This window comes from Furipterus horrens, unplaced genomic scaffold, assembly GCF_987537825.1.
Source record: "Furipterus horrens unplaced genomic scaffold, mFurHor1.1.pri manual_scaffold_3, whole genome shotgun sequence".
Lineage (NCBI taxonomy): Eukaryota > Metazoa > Chordata > Mammalia > Chiroptera > Furipteridae > Furipterus > Furipterus horrens.
The window spans coordinates 75,376,445-75,392,205 of record NW_028327173.1 but is presented as its reverse complement, the minus strand read 5'-3'; the positions used below and the strand labels follow the sequence as shown (position 1 = coordinate 75,392,205).

The window sequence follows — 15,761 nt, the reverse complement described above, 5'->3', positions numbered from 1 at the left end:
TTGACCTGTGAAAGCCATATGACAGAAAGAAAAAAAAGCCTGTTAAGCAGCATACTGTATTCTTATTCATAATGGTGAGTTAGCATTTGGGTGCCTGCATTCTAGCTGTGGCCGATAGACCCTTTAAAAAACATATACAGTGGTACTTGCACAAAATAATTGTCACACATTAGCATGTTAATGAAGTGTTAGAGTGTTAAGCATGGCTGGCACACTGAAGAAGGAGAGAAAGGATCTGTCTTCACTGCTGTGTCAGCCAGACTACACAGTCAAATGGAGGCAGGGCCCAGGGTGACTGGCAGGGCATTATTCATTCTTGACATTCACTATCTCCCTCCCCCCATGTTCATGTTGAAATTGGTTTTTGCTGTCTTTAACCCATAAGTTGGTTTGGGGACATAAATGAGTGCTCTTCCTTTATTCAGACAGACAGCAGGACTTATAAGGGAATAATTACAAGACTAATTCCTCTGTTTTAATGACATCAATTGAATAACATTAAAAAGTCAAAGCCCACATGATTGCATAGCATTTTAGCTTGGCACATTTGAATCTAAATAACATGCCATTTTGCTTTGAGTTTGTCTGTGTAGTAGGGCCATTAACTTAAAAACCGAAATTGTGTGTGTGTGTGTGTTTCTGGGGCTGGTTGTGTTGGTGGGTGGCAGAGAGAATTCATGCATGTGTTCTGAACGTTGGCAAGATGTCAGTCTGCTCTTGTAGCCAATATAGACACTGCTCTCCCACGTAGGAAACCGTAGAAATGCTGCTGAACTGCCATATGGCCCAGTGATTCCAAAGCCACATCTTAGGGCTCAGCCTCTTCTGGACTTCAGTTTCTTATTCCCACTCACCTGTCAAGATTTCTTTACCCAGCTGTTCCCTGCCTACTGACTCCCCATCAGCTTGACACATCTAAAACCCAGTTCATTGTCTTTGGCTAAAACCCAGGCTTGCTTTGGAGTCCTCTATTTCTGGAACTGTTAGAAGCGCTCTCCCAGGCTGGTAGGCTTACCCCTCCCCAACTCTAGCCACCAAGTCCTGATCAGTACTGCTGTGCAGAGTCTCTCATGTCTGTGCCGTTCTTCCACTCCTGCCACTGTCCCTTAGTGTAGCTCTAATCATTCACACCCGCAGGCTTGGGCTGACGTCACTGTCTTTTTACCAAACTGCCCTGCAAGCTCCTGGTTCAAAACTCTCCTAGACTCTGGCATCGGATATGATCATTTATTATCTGTTCTTCTTGGGCAGCTTCTTTAACAACCTTTATGAGCCTATTTTCTAATAACAGTAACAAGTTGAAGAATTATTTTGAAGATTAATGAGATTATAATAGCATAGTGTTGGCATGTAATAGGTTCTCATCTTGTATCACCCTCTGCCTTGATTTCTTTCAACAGTGACTTTTTTCTTGTCCAGACACACAGTGAGTTCCTTCTTACTATTTGTCTCCATAGCTCCCCCTTTCCAGCTGAGATTTTACCTTGCCTGGTTATCCCAGTTCAAGCAGCCTTGCCCAGCCCTGCTCCGTCACTCCAGCGCATTGCTTTTGTATTTTAGGCTTTTTAAATCTCTTTATTTCTTTGACATTACCTTGCATTTATTTGTCTAACTTGGGCTGTCTGTCCTTTTTTTCACTTATGCACTAAAATGTGAGCTCTGTAAAAGCAAAGGCTGTGTCTGTTGTCTTTGCTGCTGTGGCCCAGAATGAATGAGGCAGCCCTAGATCTCTTCGGAAGGCTCCTGAGTTGCAACTCAACCTCCATATACACAGGCACCAAGTCCTTAATCTCTTTGGAATGCACAGCAGGTGCAGTGGGAAGAGGATGGAGAGGAGGGTCCTAAAGGTAGAGATATAGCCATGTAGGAGACAAACCTACCTTGACGGGTCTTTCGATTATACCTAGAAGAATCACTTTAAGGGTAGTGAGTGTAAAGAAAGACCTGAGAAACTCCATAAAACTAAGTTTTTCATGTCCTGACTGGTGTGGCTCAATGGGTTGGGTGTCATTCTGTGAACCAAATGGTCGCTGGTTCAATTCCAGGTCAGGGCACATACCTGGGTTGTGGGCCAGGTCCCGATTTCAGGGCATGCGAGAGGCAACTGATCGATGTTTCTCTTGCACATTGATGTTTCTTTCTCTCTTTTTCTCCCTCCCCTTAAAAATTAATAAAATCTTTAAATAAAATTAAGTTTTTCTTTGTTGGATCAAATAAACTTTCTTATGATTATCCCATTCCTGGTCTTGAATTTGTTTCAGCCTTGCCTTCATCCCTGCCCAGGACTCAATGTGCCTTGTGCATTACCAGGGCCTTAACCCTTATTTATAATCCCACTTCATGCTATTTTACCCTACTTTCAGTGACCACACATTCCACCTTGCTAAAGGCTTGGCTTCCTCCTGGCCCACACTCCTCCCCAGCCTCACTCTCCATCTCTGTAACCCTAAAAGGATGTGTACCACCAGTCTGTCATATTTTCCCATTCAGTGGACAAATAATAAGCATGTGACTTGTACACTGTGTGAGGCTGTCCCATTTCAACTCTGGTGCATTAAATCAGTGTGGACAATAGCACACTGACCCAGCCTGCTGTGGGGGGGAAAACTGTGGGCTCCTGTCTCCATGCCTCTCCTTCCACCCCCACTTTCACATTTGCCTGCCTCTGAATCTTCTTTGTCCTCCCCTGTGTGGACATTTCTTTGTTGCTGAGAAAAATTCAGTGCTTCTTCTTCTACCATAGAATGAACTTGAACTTCTTAGCTTAATGTTCAGGGCTTGCCCAATTTGGATTCCACCAAGTTTCCAGTCATGATTCCTAAGCAGATCACTTGGCCTTGCTTTACCCAGGCCCACCAGCTATGTTCGCACTGAAATATTTTAGCTTTGTCACATCTATGTTTCTATTTGGAATGACCCTCCTACTCCTTCATGCATTTTAAGACTGAGCTATATTTCAGTGCACAATTCAAGGCCTGACGCTTGCGGAAGCATGTTCAACTTTTCCTGTTAAACTTAACCCTCCCTCCCCTTGAACTCCTCTTTCTTCTCCCTGTCCCCTCATTGGGTGGTAGCTTCTGCTTCTCATGGCACAACTCATCTCATGGTGAGTATGTAGGGCTCCCCACTCAGCTTGAAAGCCCCTGAAGGAAAGGAATTTAGCTTTCTTCCTTAAAAAATGTTGTAAATATTGCAGCTGTTCTCAGTTATTGCTGAAGATGACAATATTTGCCATTTTTTTCTGGGTACTGTCTTTCACATATTGTACTGTATGTTTTACATCTATTATCTCATTTAATTTTCCAATTACTCTGTGATATAAAATATGTATTTTACAAGGGAAAATGAGTGAATTCAGATAATATTTGAGGGAGTCTAGTTTCAAAAGTCTGCCTGATTTGAAAGCTTTTGCCCTTTCCAATCTCCAGTGATGGTGGCCCAATGTAGTTCGTATTTGAAACTTTGGGATAGAAACCAGCAAAAGAGAATGAGCTTTCTAATGTGATCTGAATACTTTAGAACCTGTTACCATGGAGAAGGGATAGTAAAGACAGGGACAGACTCAAGGCCTGTCATTCAGCCTAACACAGACACACATGAAATTCTTCTCCATGTAAAACCATTTTGTGTTCTCGTTTCCCTATCAGAAGATGAATTGGCAGTCAGTTCAATCAAATCAGGTCATGGGAAACATTGGCAAATAGATAAGGTAATATCATTGATAATATCAAAGATGTATTTTAGTCAGTGGTTTTCAACATTCTCTTAAACTTGTTTCACTAGAGATGTGTACAAATAAGAAAATTATTGATTTTTGACTTTTTTTTCTTCTATACTTTCTTGGGAGTGAGCTTGCTTAGTGGAAGGATCATGGCTTTACAGCAAGTCCATATGGTTTTAGGTTTATATTGAATATAAGAGGAGAGAGACCTGACTGTAATTTCTAAATAATTTATTGGGAAAATGAAGCAATCCAATCTCAGCCTTTGAATTTGTCTTTTAACATCCATCAGGTTATATATTCTTCTATTATCTTTTGTGTGTATGTGTGTGTGTGTGCTTTTTACAAAGTATACATTCTTCCATGTTTTTATCCAAATGATTGACCTAATACATTGACTTATATCCTAAGGAAAAAAATATTTAAAAAGCATTTAAAAGATTAAGTATAACCTTAGTAATAACAATGGTTGGTATTAATTTTTTGGATACACATTATGACTTGCTATAATTTAATTATTACTATCATCACTTTAAAAGTCCCAACGAATTTACACCAGGTTCATAGAACCTTTGAGCTCTGACTAGATATTGTCGTCAACTTTTAAAAACATTCTCACCTGATGATTATGTTTATTGATTCTAGAAAGAGAGGAAAGGAGAAACATCGATGTGAGAGAGAAACATTTATCAGTTGCCGCCCATTTGCACTCCTACCAGGGACTGAAACCACAACTTAGGTATGTGCCCTGACTGAGAATCAAACCTGCAAACTTTTGGTGCACAGGATGATGCTCCCAGCAACTGATCCACTTGACCAAGGCTAATGCCAGCTTTTGATGCACTGTTGTATGATAGGAAGAACACAGAAATAGAATTTCTCAGATATTTGGGGCAAGCAGTTAACTCTCTGAGGGTCTAAATTCCAAAAAACAAAATCAGAGGAGGAGACAAGATGATTTCTAAGGTCTCTTCAGCTTAACATTTTTCAAAATCTATGCCCCTGTGTCCACTTCTGGCCTCATTAATCTCTCCTCCAAAAGAAAACCTAGTGTCTGGCAACATCAGAAGAAACAGTATGTTTATAAGAATTGTAAAGACTGTTAGAATGAAGCAATTTCTTCACTCTGCGTTAAAGACAGCAGTGTCTTTGATCATCAGAAAGCGAACAGGATGTGTGAAAGAGACTCCTCATTCTATATGATAAGAAGTTAAAAAAACCCAAAACCTCAGTGATAGGCTTCTGCCTGTCCAGACATGGCTAAGAGGGAGTTGGAGCTAGGGTGGTAACTGTCCCACAGCTTTTATAACTTGAAGTAGCCAAAAATAATCTTATTATCTTAATATAACTATAATACACATTTATTGTTTGCTTTCTATGTGCAGGGCCTTACATCCAGGATTGAATTAGTGTTAAGTCACTTTTATTATCTCTGTTTTTCAGGTAAGAAAACTGAGGTTTCAGAGATGTGCCTTCACCATGGTCACCCACAGTCTGGTGGACTCACTATCCAGTTGTGTCTAATTGTGTTTGACCACTGATCCTCGGTTGTTTCCACTGGACTCATTTCTATCAATTTCAGATATTCTGCTGGAAGCATCATTTCCAGGCTCAAGATGTAGCTCTCTCTGTAGTTAGCTGTGGAAAGCGTGTATGCTGAAACTTACTACCACATCTTTTCTGGTGTTATGACTTAATTAAATGTTGAATAATAACGAAGGCATACTTCTCTTGGAAGTGTGAAAACACTGTTTACACCTGACAAAATCAACTCACTGTTATGTCTATCAAGACACAAGAATGCAAATTGCAAAGTGCTAGACAAAGGCCTTTTCTATCATCTTATTCTTAAAATTAGGGGCGAGTAATACCAATAGTGTAAAATGTGTATTTTTTCAGTTGTACTTTTCTTTCCTAAAATAATCATGAAGCAACCTAATAATCATTTTTACAATAATTCATTGCCTTTTTTTTTCTTTGAAAATTGTAGTATTGTGTGAAAAAAATACTATAATTTATTTACTTCTTATTTTAAAATATTTAAAATTACAGACACAATATTTTAGAATATAGACTCTCTTTAGATGGATACCTCCTATCAATTTTTACCTTGGTTTACCTTGGTTCCTAAAGTAGCTGCCTCAGAGCCCATTACATGTTTGGTCTGTGAAAACTAAAGTCTAATTCCAGTAGCAAAATCATTTTTCTATTTCAGAATTTTGAACCAGGGCTCAAGCAATGATGTGTTTTCTGCTGAGTGGGACTTCCAGAGCTCTGCTGTCCAACGTGGCGGTCACGGTCCACATGCAGACGTTTAAATGTAAAGTAAAATATAGCATAAAATAAAGTAAAAAATCCAGTTCCTCAGCTGCATTTCAAATACTTAGTAGCCACATATTATTGTACTATGTTGGAAAGTGTAGATAGCCCAGAAAGTTCTGTTGGACAGTGATGACCTAGAGTCCTTTTAATGATTTTTTAAAGTATTTTTTAAAAAAGACTTTACGTATTTGTTTTTATGATAATTTAAAAAGTAAGACTATTTTTTAGAGCAGGGTAAGGTTCATAGCAAAACTCAGGGGAAGGCACAGAGATTTCCTATATTCTCTCTGCCCCACATACCCATAGCCTGCCCCATTATCAACATTACTCACCAGAGTGTATGTTTGTTGCAATTGATAAGGCTACATTGACACATCATGATGCCCTAAAGGCCATAGTTTACATCATTGGCCATTCTTGGTGTTGTATGTTTTATGAGTTTGGGTAAGTGTGTATCCATCATTATGGGATAAAGAGTATTTTCGCTGCCCTAAAAATCCTCTGCATTCCACATTCCATCTCTTGCCACCCTTCTGATCCCTGGCAACCACTAGTCTTTTTATTGTCTCCATTAAGTTTGCCTTTTCCAGAATTTCATAGAGTTGGAATCAAGTAGTATATAGCCATTTCAGATTGGTTTCTTTCACTTAGTAATATCCTTTTAAGTTTCCTCCATGGCTTTTCATGGTTTGATAGCTCATTTCTTTTTAGTTGTGAATAGCAGTCCATTGTCTAGACGTTGCACAATTTCTTTATCCATTTTCCTACTGAAGAACATCTTGGTTGCTTCCAGGTTCTGGCAATTATGAGTAAAGCTTCTCTAAACACCTGTGTGCAGATTTTTTTGTGTGGACTGAAGTTTTAAACCCCTTTGGGTAAATACCAATGAGCACCATTGCTGTATGGCAGAGAAGCTTTAGTTTTATAAGAAACTGCCCCAAATGGTTTTCCAAAGGGACTACCATTTTGCATTTCCCTAGCAACGGCTGGAAGTTTCCGTTGCCCCACAGCCTTGCTGTTATTTGGTGGTGTCAGTGTTCTGGATTTTGGCCATTTTAATAGATGCGTAACAGAACCCCTGGGCTGCTCCGATTGAAACAGAACCCACGGGCTGTTTAGTTAGGGGCCCGATTGCCCGCCGCCAGAATTATAACTCTCAATACCAGAGTTTGGTGAAAAGAAAAAGAATTGTTTATTTACACATAGTCCTGCCTCCCCCTCCCAGACCTGGCCAGTCTTAGGAAAGTCAGAAACACCGTTTCCCTACTTCTAGGCACAGTTCAGCTTTACCAGTAGCTGCCAATCACTCAGTTCTGATTGGGGAGGTCCTTTCTGTGCTGTGGTGCCCTCCAGCTCTCAATGCAGGACCGCCTGGATTCTCAGCCTCCTTGTAAATTGCCTTCTTCCTGTAAACCGCGTGGATCTTCTCTCCTTCTCAAAGCAGCCTGGCAAGAGCCTCTTCTTAAAGCAGCCTGGAGACCCCTACCCCTCCAAGCCACATGGAGGGAGCCCACAAGAGCCAGAGAGTGAGGGCATGAGGGCCAGAGAGAGCCTGAGAGAGAGAGCCTCCTAGAGCCAGAGTCAGCCCAAAAATGTCCGCAGCTCCTTCTCTCTTCCTCCCTGCCTCCTCTCTCCCCCTGCGTCCTCTCACACAGTGGGTGTTACAAACAGTTGTGACCATTCACAGAACCCTACATAGGCTCTGTAGGCTCCTTCCGTACCAGCCCACAGTCCAAGACCCCTCCCATCTTCCTGAGCCTTAGAAGTAAAGCGGATCTTTGTGCAACAATGTTTCCAGCCACTAGCTCCAGCCACTAGCTCCAGGCATGCAAGGGCATCCTGAAAGCTGCTTCCTTTTCCCTATCTCCCAGCCGCAAACTCTGGGGTTTGTTTTTGGACTCCCCTGTTTCTGTAACAGATGTTTATTGTAACTCATTGCTTTCATTTGTATTTACTGTATGCCATAAGATGTGGAGCATCTTTTCATATGTTTATTTACTATCTCTTTATCTCTTTTGTGAGCTTTTAATTTTTTAACTGGGTTTCCTTATTGTTGAGTTATAAGAGTTCTTTGTATATTTTGGATAACAGTTCTTTATTGGATATGTCTCTAGCAAATATTTTCCCCCAGTCTGTTGTTTGTCTTCTCATTCTCTTGACATTGTCTTTCATAGAGCAAAAGTTTTTAAGTTTTTGAAGTCCAGCTTATTAATTGTTTTCATGGATTGCGCCCTTGGTGTTGTATCTAAAAATTACCCAAGGTTACCTAGGTTTTCTCCTATCTTCTTGGAGTTTTATAGTTTTGCATTTTACATTTAGGTCTGTGATTCATTTTGAGTTAATTTTTGTGAGGGATGTAAGATCTGTGTCTAAATTTTTTTTTTTTTTTTTTTTGCATGTTGGTTACCATTTGTTCCAGCTCCATTTGTTGAAGAAACTATCTTTTCTTTATTGTATTGCCTTCTTTCCTTTATCAAAGATCAGTTAACTATATTTATGGCCGTTTATGGTCTGGGCTTTGTGTTCTGTTGCATTGATTTTTCTATCCTTTCGCTAGTACCACACTGTCTTGATTACTGTAACTTAATGGTGAGTCTTAAAGTGGGTAGTGATGAACTGCTTTTAATAATCTGTTTATTTGGGTTAAGATGTATGAATTAGGTTATTGCCATAAAAGGTAGCCAGATCTTAAATCCAGTAGAGACTGGTAGGGGCAGTGTACTTTGTAAACTCTGATAGAGAGTTCTAATTCCACATAGCCAGCTATGTATTATGTTGTTTGCTTTAATATATGTAATAACACTGACCACGGTAATTTCACCCTGTTTCATAATTGGTATTCTAAATAACTATAATTATATTAAATCGTTGCACTGCTGGTTTTGATGGGTTGTTCTTTTGTGAGTGGACCTGGTAAGGAGTAGCCACAGACTCAAACTAATTTGGTGTAACATCCTAACACAGAGTCTTAAGTTACTTGTTTAAGTTCATTTTGTAGTCAGGAGATTGCCCTACCAAAATTCACTCCTGAAGGCCGCAGGGAGTTCAGCAGACTGTCTGGTGGCTGTCTGTCCAAGTTCCTTGAGGCAAAGAAAAGAGACAACAGATCCTTGTTCTTTGACAGCTTGATTGAATGTATTTAGTCCCGAGTTTTGAATAATTTGTTTAACTAGAGATATTTTGCACTGTGAATAAAATTTCTTTTGTATGAAATTTAATCCTTAAAGTATCTTCAGAATAATTTTAACACTTGCCAGATCTTTATGTCCAGCTCTGGGTAGGTGTCCAAATATCTTTACTATTTGAGAATAAAACTCTACTCTAAATTTCTGATTTTTCATCCCTAGTAATAGCTAGGAAGTGTAGAAAATATGTGTTCTTAAAAAATACAGAAGATGATTGGTTTTAAACTTTTTCTTGATCTTGCTCCATGCAAGCATATAATACTTGATCAACTTTCTCTATGTCTTATATTTCTCATTTATTGATTAACAAGTAGGACAATGTATAAAGATAATTTATAAACTGAAGAATTAGCTCAATGGTAATTAAAAAAAACTGGACAAACATACCTCCAAGAGCTTATGTGAAAATGAACATGAACTTGGAGAACAATTTGATCTCAACCATTGCTGGTTGCTCTTTAAAATCTATGATTATAAACATCTTCATCTAAAATTATTTGCTGTAAGTTAGCTTAATGTGACACTTTTTGCTTTAGTTAGGTGTTGTTATCTTTTTGTTTTGTCTTTTCTTTTTTAACCAGTCCCCATGCATATTGTAAAGGTGAAAGAAATGTCACTTACCTCTTGTGCCCCAGCAATGCACCTCCTTTCAGAACTCTATTTATGGAGCGGACTTGAAACAGGAGTGGGTGGGTGTATCAGTTCCTTCAGTGATATAATCTTAGCTTCCTGTGTTTGGGAGCTTGCAAGGGTGTCAGCTATTTATTAGCCTTCCACATTCTATCCAATTCAAACCTGGTCAGGTTAACACTTAGCAAACAAGCTTCTGTAGTCAATCAAGAGTGCAAGCCAAAGAATTGATTCAGCATATGGCTTCACAATATTTACTATGCTAAAAGTTTTCTCTGCTTAAATCTTAATGTTCTGTGCTTCCCATGCTTGAAATTGGTTCTTTTGAGATTGATAAAGTGTTTAGGTTATATTTGTTTTATAATCAAGTTTAGTTTTAAGTAACAGAAATGATTAATATAGTCATTTCTATTCACTTTTCTCTTTTTTGTGGATGGTTTACCTAGACTTGAATAGCAACTGAACAACCCTTCCCGAATAAAGGGGTGGAAAATGTTTATTTTGCAAGATGGTGGTCCTAATTTGTTTGCCTTGTCTGGAGGCTCAGAATGGAAATATAACCTGGTTGACACTAGGTTTCAAAGTAGCAGCTGACCCATGTTAAGCTGGAATACTTTCTTAACATAAGGAGTTTAGGAGTAAAAGAAGGGAGAAAAGCAAGCAAAATATTGATTATTATTAAAATAATACTGTAGAAATTCTAGATGCTTCTCATTCTGTGTGAAAGGAAGCTGTGAGTACATTTGAAAGGAAAAATGGAGATCATGCAACATTTGAAAACTTGAAATCTTTTGTTCTTAGTCTCTGCTTGGTATTATGGAATTGGAGAAAACAGTATGTATTTGTAGTTTCCATTTCTATTAACTTGATTTTCTAATCTTTCATATTTGGCCAGCCTCTTTCTGAGAACATATTGTACACATGTTCTGATGCTGTTTGAAGGCCCTTTGAGAGACAAGAGTTGATTGAAAGCTTTCAGTTCTACTGAAGTGGGTGGCCAAAGAGCTGGAACTGAACAGCTGCCGTACACCCATTGAACTTTTGTCATTTATAAATTATTTTCCATGCCATCTGGAGCAAGAATGGTGCCATGGTTTAGAGAAACTCTTTGTTGGGTGCATTCATAGCCAGTGCTTATATAATTTGCTTATTACCACATTCTACTAAAGTTTTAAAAATCTTTATTTGCTTGGAGGCTTAAGATGCAAATAAATACGAGTGATTTCTTTAAATGTCATATTGCCTCCACCCCTACCAGCATTTCCTCCTCCCTCTCTCCCTTCCAGTGCCTACATCCTGCTTGCTTTCAGCTCCAGTGGAAAATACATTAATCCCAGAGCCTCCATGAGGTTTCCTGTTTGATGACATAATCAGAAAATCCTCCTCACATTGCCCTTGGGGTTGCTGCCTGGGTGTTATATTGTCTTGGTGGGCGTAACTCAGGCATCAAAAAAATCAACACAGGCCATAAACTCAGAGCCTGAAATGCATTTATACCATGTTAAAAGAAATAAAGCTGTGGGCATGTCTGCAGCACTGGTAGGGAATTTCATTAATCTGCAGATTCTCGCTGCCATGGAATGCATTAGCTGGTGACTTCTATACATATGGCACGAGCTGGTGCAATGCCACCAGGAGCGGGTATTTGAACTGCTTCAGTGTAAGCTGTTAAACTACATCTTGTGGGAAAATACCACAAACTAGACTTTGGTAGTGTTGATTTAAGTTGGACCCCTCATCCTACCCACCATACTGTTGACCTAATGAGTTTTGCATTTGGTTGTTGGTCACAGGAAGCCAGGACAAAGAAAACTACCAGGAAGAGTCAGAAAAAGAAGAAGTGGTTAACAATTTTAAAATGAAAAGCAAGATGGCATCTAACATGTGAAACAGTTTGAAAAAGTTCTGAAGTTAAGATATTGTGAGGCAGAAACTTCAGTAGCTATGCATTAGTTGGATAAGGAGAACCTGTGATATAAAAGTTGAACCAAGAATTTGATATTTAGATGCCAAAGGGCATGTACAGCTTCACAAGTTTAGTAGAAGTTATTGGCTTAGACAGTTGAACATATGCTCAAATATGGATTTTTCCTCTGTGATTTGGAGAATTTTTCATGCTTTTTTGTTGTTGTTTTGGTAGGCTGCCATACCCATCCATTTGGTTGACTTGGATCTGGTATCTTCTGCCTTGGATCTTGGAAATCCAGGTTTGATTGGCATTTGATCAGGATGAGAGCTAGGAGCAGACCCCTTGGCAGAATATACACGTTCTCGATGCAAGCTACTTTCATGATTATTCCTCTTGTTATTGTATCAGACTCTTATGTCTAGTGCAGGGGGTACTAGTAGGAGAAAAAAAAAATGTTGCCTGTTAAGAGTTTCATTGGAGGGAGCAAAGAGGAAGAAGAGGGTTTTAGCTTCAGTCCCCATGAATTGAAATCCCTAGGAAGGGGCTAACATTTCTGCCTTTTTGTATCAGAGATGTCACTGTTGGGTTTTCCATATTATATCCTAAGCAACAATACACCTTTCACAGGTGCTACCCATGTGGTTGGGCAGTCTGGACTACATAACATTAGAATGAAAAAGAAATTATATTCCTTTATGGCTATTGAGAAAATTTTGGAATTTTATAAATCACTAGCAGATGAATTCTGGAACTTATAATTCTGGATTTCAGGTTCTGTGGATTGTTTTCTTATGGGGGGGGGCAAAAACCTGGAATTTATTTATAAAAAATTGTGTATTTATTCTTACATGTTTAAACTTCAGTCACATTCAAAGTACTCTCCATTTGATGCAATATACCTATTGAAACTTTTTTTTACACTGCTCAGAACAGTTTTTGAACTTGTCAATTTTGATGCCTTTTGGTACTTCTACCATTTTTTGTTTCACCTCTTCCATGTTGGCAATTTTTTTTTTTTTTGAGGATTTTTTTTTTTTTTTTTATCTGGGGAAACAAAAAAAGGGTTGCTTGGGGTGAGATCAGGTGAACAATAGGCAGGGCAAAGAATGGAGATCATGTCATTTTTTATCAAAAACTGCTGAACAGTCAGCACGGTGTGGGCAGGTGCGCTCATAAATCACCCATCATGAAATGGGCAAATGCATTGAAAGAATCTTAAAAAAAATTCACTGAAGTGAAATGCAGCCTCTCACAACAACGCCAGCTGGTACACTGATACAGATGGTTTCCTAGAACACTTACCAAGCAGGGGAAACGTGTAGTACCAGGGGCTGCCCTCCAAAAAATAATTTCAGGTTTTTTAGGGGTCCTCCCTTGAATAATGGCTACATGACCAAACTATGAGCATGTAGTTCATTTAAACATCGTATGCCTTGTACTGGAATAATGTTATCTCCCTCTCTCCCAGATGGGAAAGGATCTTCAGTAGCACCTCTGATGGGTGAATCACTTTTATACCGATAACATTTCTTCCAAATCTCATCTGACTTGAGTATAGCTGATGAAAGAGATTCCACTACCTGTTTGTATTGGTCAAAAATCTACCAAGTTCCCACTTACGGTGACTTCATACTGTACCAACTTAGTTAAATGAAAACTGTAATTTGCAGGATCCCTTTCTCACACAATTCTTGGGCACAAGATAAATGCGTTCAAGGTGTTAGAGGTAGAAGGGGAGGAGCAGCCAGTTTTCATGCTCTGAAGATGGGTGTAGGGAGCCAGGCACTATGTGGCTCACATGCATTGTCATTCACCTGTGGGAGCTGCACTTGGATCTCTCCTTCTCCATCTTCTGAATCATCTCCGTTGGCTTCTCCAGGTCCTGGACAAAGCGTGCAGATCTGCAGTCACGGTAACTCTTCCACCTCATTATCCATACTGGAGTTGGTTAGAGACATGTTTTGCTTTCTCACCCCCACTTCATATCCAGTTCTTCCTCTCAGTGCCCTTCATACTTGCAACTATAGCAATTCCTGAGCAAAATATAGACACAGCTCCCACAATTGCATACAACTTATTTCCTTTAATAATTCTCTAACATATGACCCCCAATGATACATGTAACTTCCCGAACAAACTAATACATTATTCGGTTTCTCCCCTCTTGGGGCATACATAGTCTAACATGTGACAAATATTTGAAGATAGCTGTTGGTCTCTTTTACTTCCTAACCATTGTTGCTGTTTTCTCTAACTTAACACCTCTAATTGCTTCTAGCATTCTTCATGTTACATGATTGCTTCTTCCCTCATCAATGTGATAAGTGCTTTCTAGTCTTCCTCTATTCCTCTTATAATCTACCTAAAATGGTGAATGCTATAGCCCAGGTAGGTGTGGCCAGAAGAGTGAAGGGGTGATTATGAACCTTTTTATGTATTCTACATACAGAATGCAGCTTGGTTGGATTAGCAAATTTACCATTTCACAGATCTCATTGTGCTGAATTTTCAGAACATCCGTATGACAAAATGCTACCCATCTGGTTACACTGGGACTCCATTCATGCCATTTCTCACACATTTCCCCTCACTTCTGTTTGTAAGATCTGTTTGGATCCTGCATCTGTAGTTGTTTCCTGTCCCAGGCTTTGGTCAAAATGTGAAGTCAGAAACCTTGAGGTTATAACCGAGCTCTACTATTTTCTAGCTTTACTATTTGAAATGAGTAATTTATCCATAATATTTCAGTTTTCTCCTTTTTGAAATGGAAAACAAGATGTTTAAACTCCCTGATTGAATAGTTGTGAAGTAAAGAGTAATAGTGTATGTAGGTATTAGGATACAAAAATAATGCATCACACAAATATTCATTTTTATTTAGCAATCTTAAAATATGATAAATATTCCTCCTTAGGCTTCACCCAGGTCACTGGTTAAAAAAATGGCAAAGCAACAGAACCAAGGACAGACCCTATTTCTAGGGACCTTCCATAGAATGGCAATGATTAGATGTCGGGCCATTTGGTTCAAATGTGTATTAGTGTAACAGAGCACCCTAGCATTCAGCTTGAGTTTTACATCTTGTACTTTGTCGTGAGAACCTGTGTTAGGTTTCTTACTCAAGTTCAAGTATATTTTGTGCAGCATATTTCTGTGATCTGCTAGCCTACTAACCTTGTCAGAGAGGGAACTGAGGTTTGCCTTGTCCCTATTGAGCCCACATCGTGTGCCAGTATTGTCATTTTCTTTTCTGAGTTGTCACAAACCATTCTTTTAATAATTTGCCAAAAATCTTGTCCGGGATCACAAATAAGTCACTGGTGGCTGGGATTCTCTCCTGTTTTCCTTTCCTGTCTTCTGAAAGAGGGAACTTTATTTTCCTCACCTCTAGTCTTCTGGCACCAGTTCTCTCTCCATCAGTATTCACAAGAGGGAAATTTGAGAGCAGTCAGCTTTTTGTTTGGGTCCAGGCTGCAGCCACATTGACTCATCTGGTTTTTGCCGAGGTGGTGGGAAACCCCAAGCAGCCAGGAGCTGTGTTGATCATTTTAAGTTCAGAATAGTTAAAATCCATGTAATTGGAACATAAAATCCATGTAATTAGAAATATATGCCTAAATATTATAAATACATTTTAAAATCTAATGTTGTTTTCAGTTCCCCTATGAAAGCAGAACCAATAATATAAAAACCCAATATATTATTAAGGATATTGTAATACAATTTTATTGTTAAAAAATGCTGGGCGTTTTTAAGTTAAGAAGAGCCTGATAGAAACCCATTAAATGAAATTTTGTACTTGGCCCTGTTAGTTTAATAAGGACATGGACAAATGATAAAATGATTTTGCTCTTAAGGTTTTGTTCAAAGCAGTAGAACTAGCTATTTTGCAGTTATTATATTTTGTGGTATGTATCAGACACTTTACATTTTTACCTCATTTAGTGCAATTACTCTGCAAAGTAGGGGTTTACCAATTTTGGAAATGAGAAAA

At 38.9% G+C, this 15,761-nt stretch overlaps 1 long non-coding RNA gene across 1 annotated transcript in view; it reads left to right on the top strand.

The window, feature by feature from the left end:
- LOC150015331 (uncharacterized) overlaps positions 1 to 15,761 on the top strand; it is a 129,580-nt gene that overhangs the window by 16,688 nt on the left and 97,131 nt on the right. Inside the window, exon 3 of the long non-coding RNA XR_016509987.1 lies at positions 4,367 to 4,460. This is a non-coding gene — a long non-coding RNA (uncharacterized LOC150015331). The remainder of the gene's footprint in view (positions 1 to 4,366; positions 4,461 to 15,761) is intronic.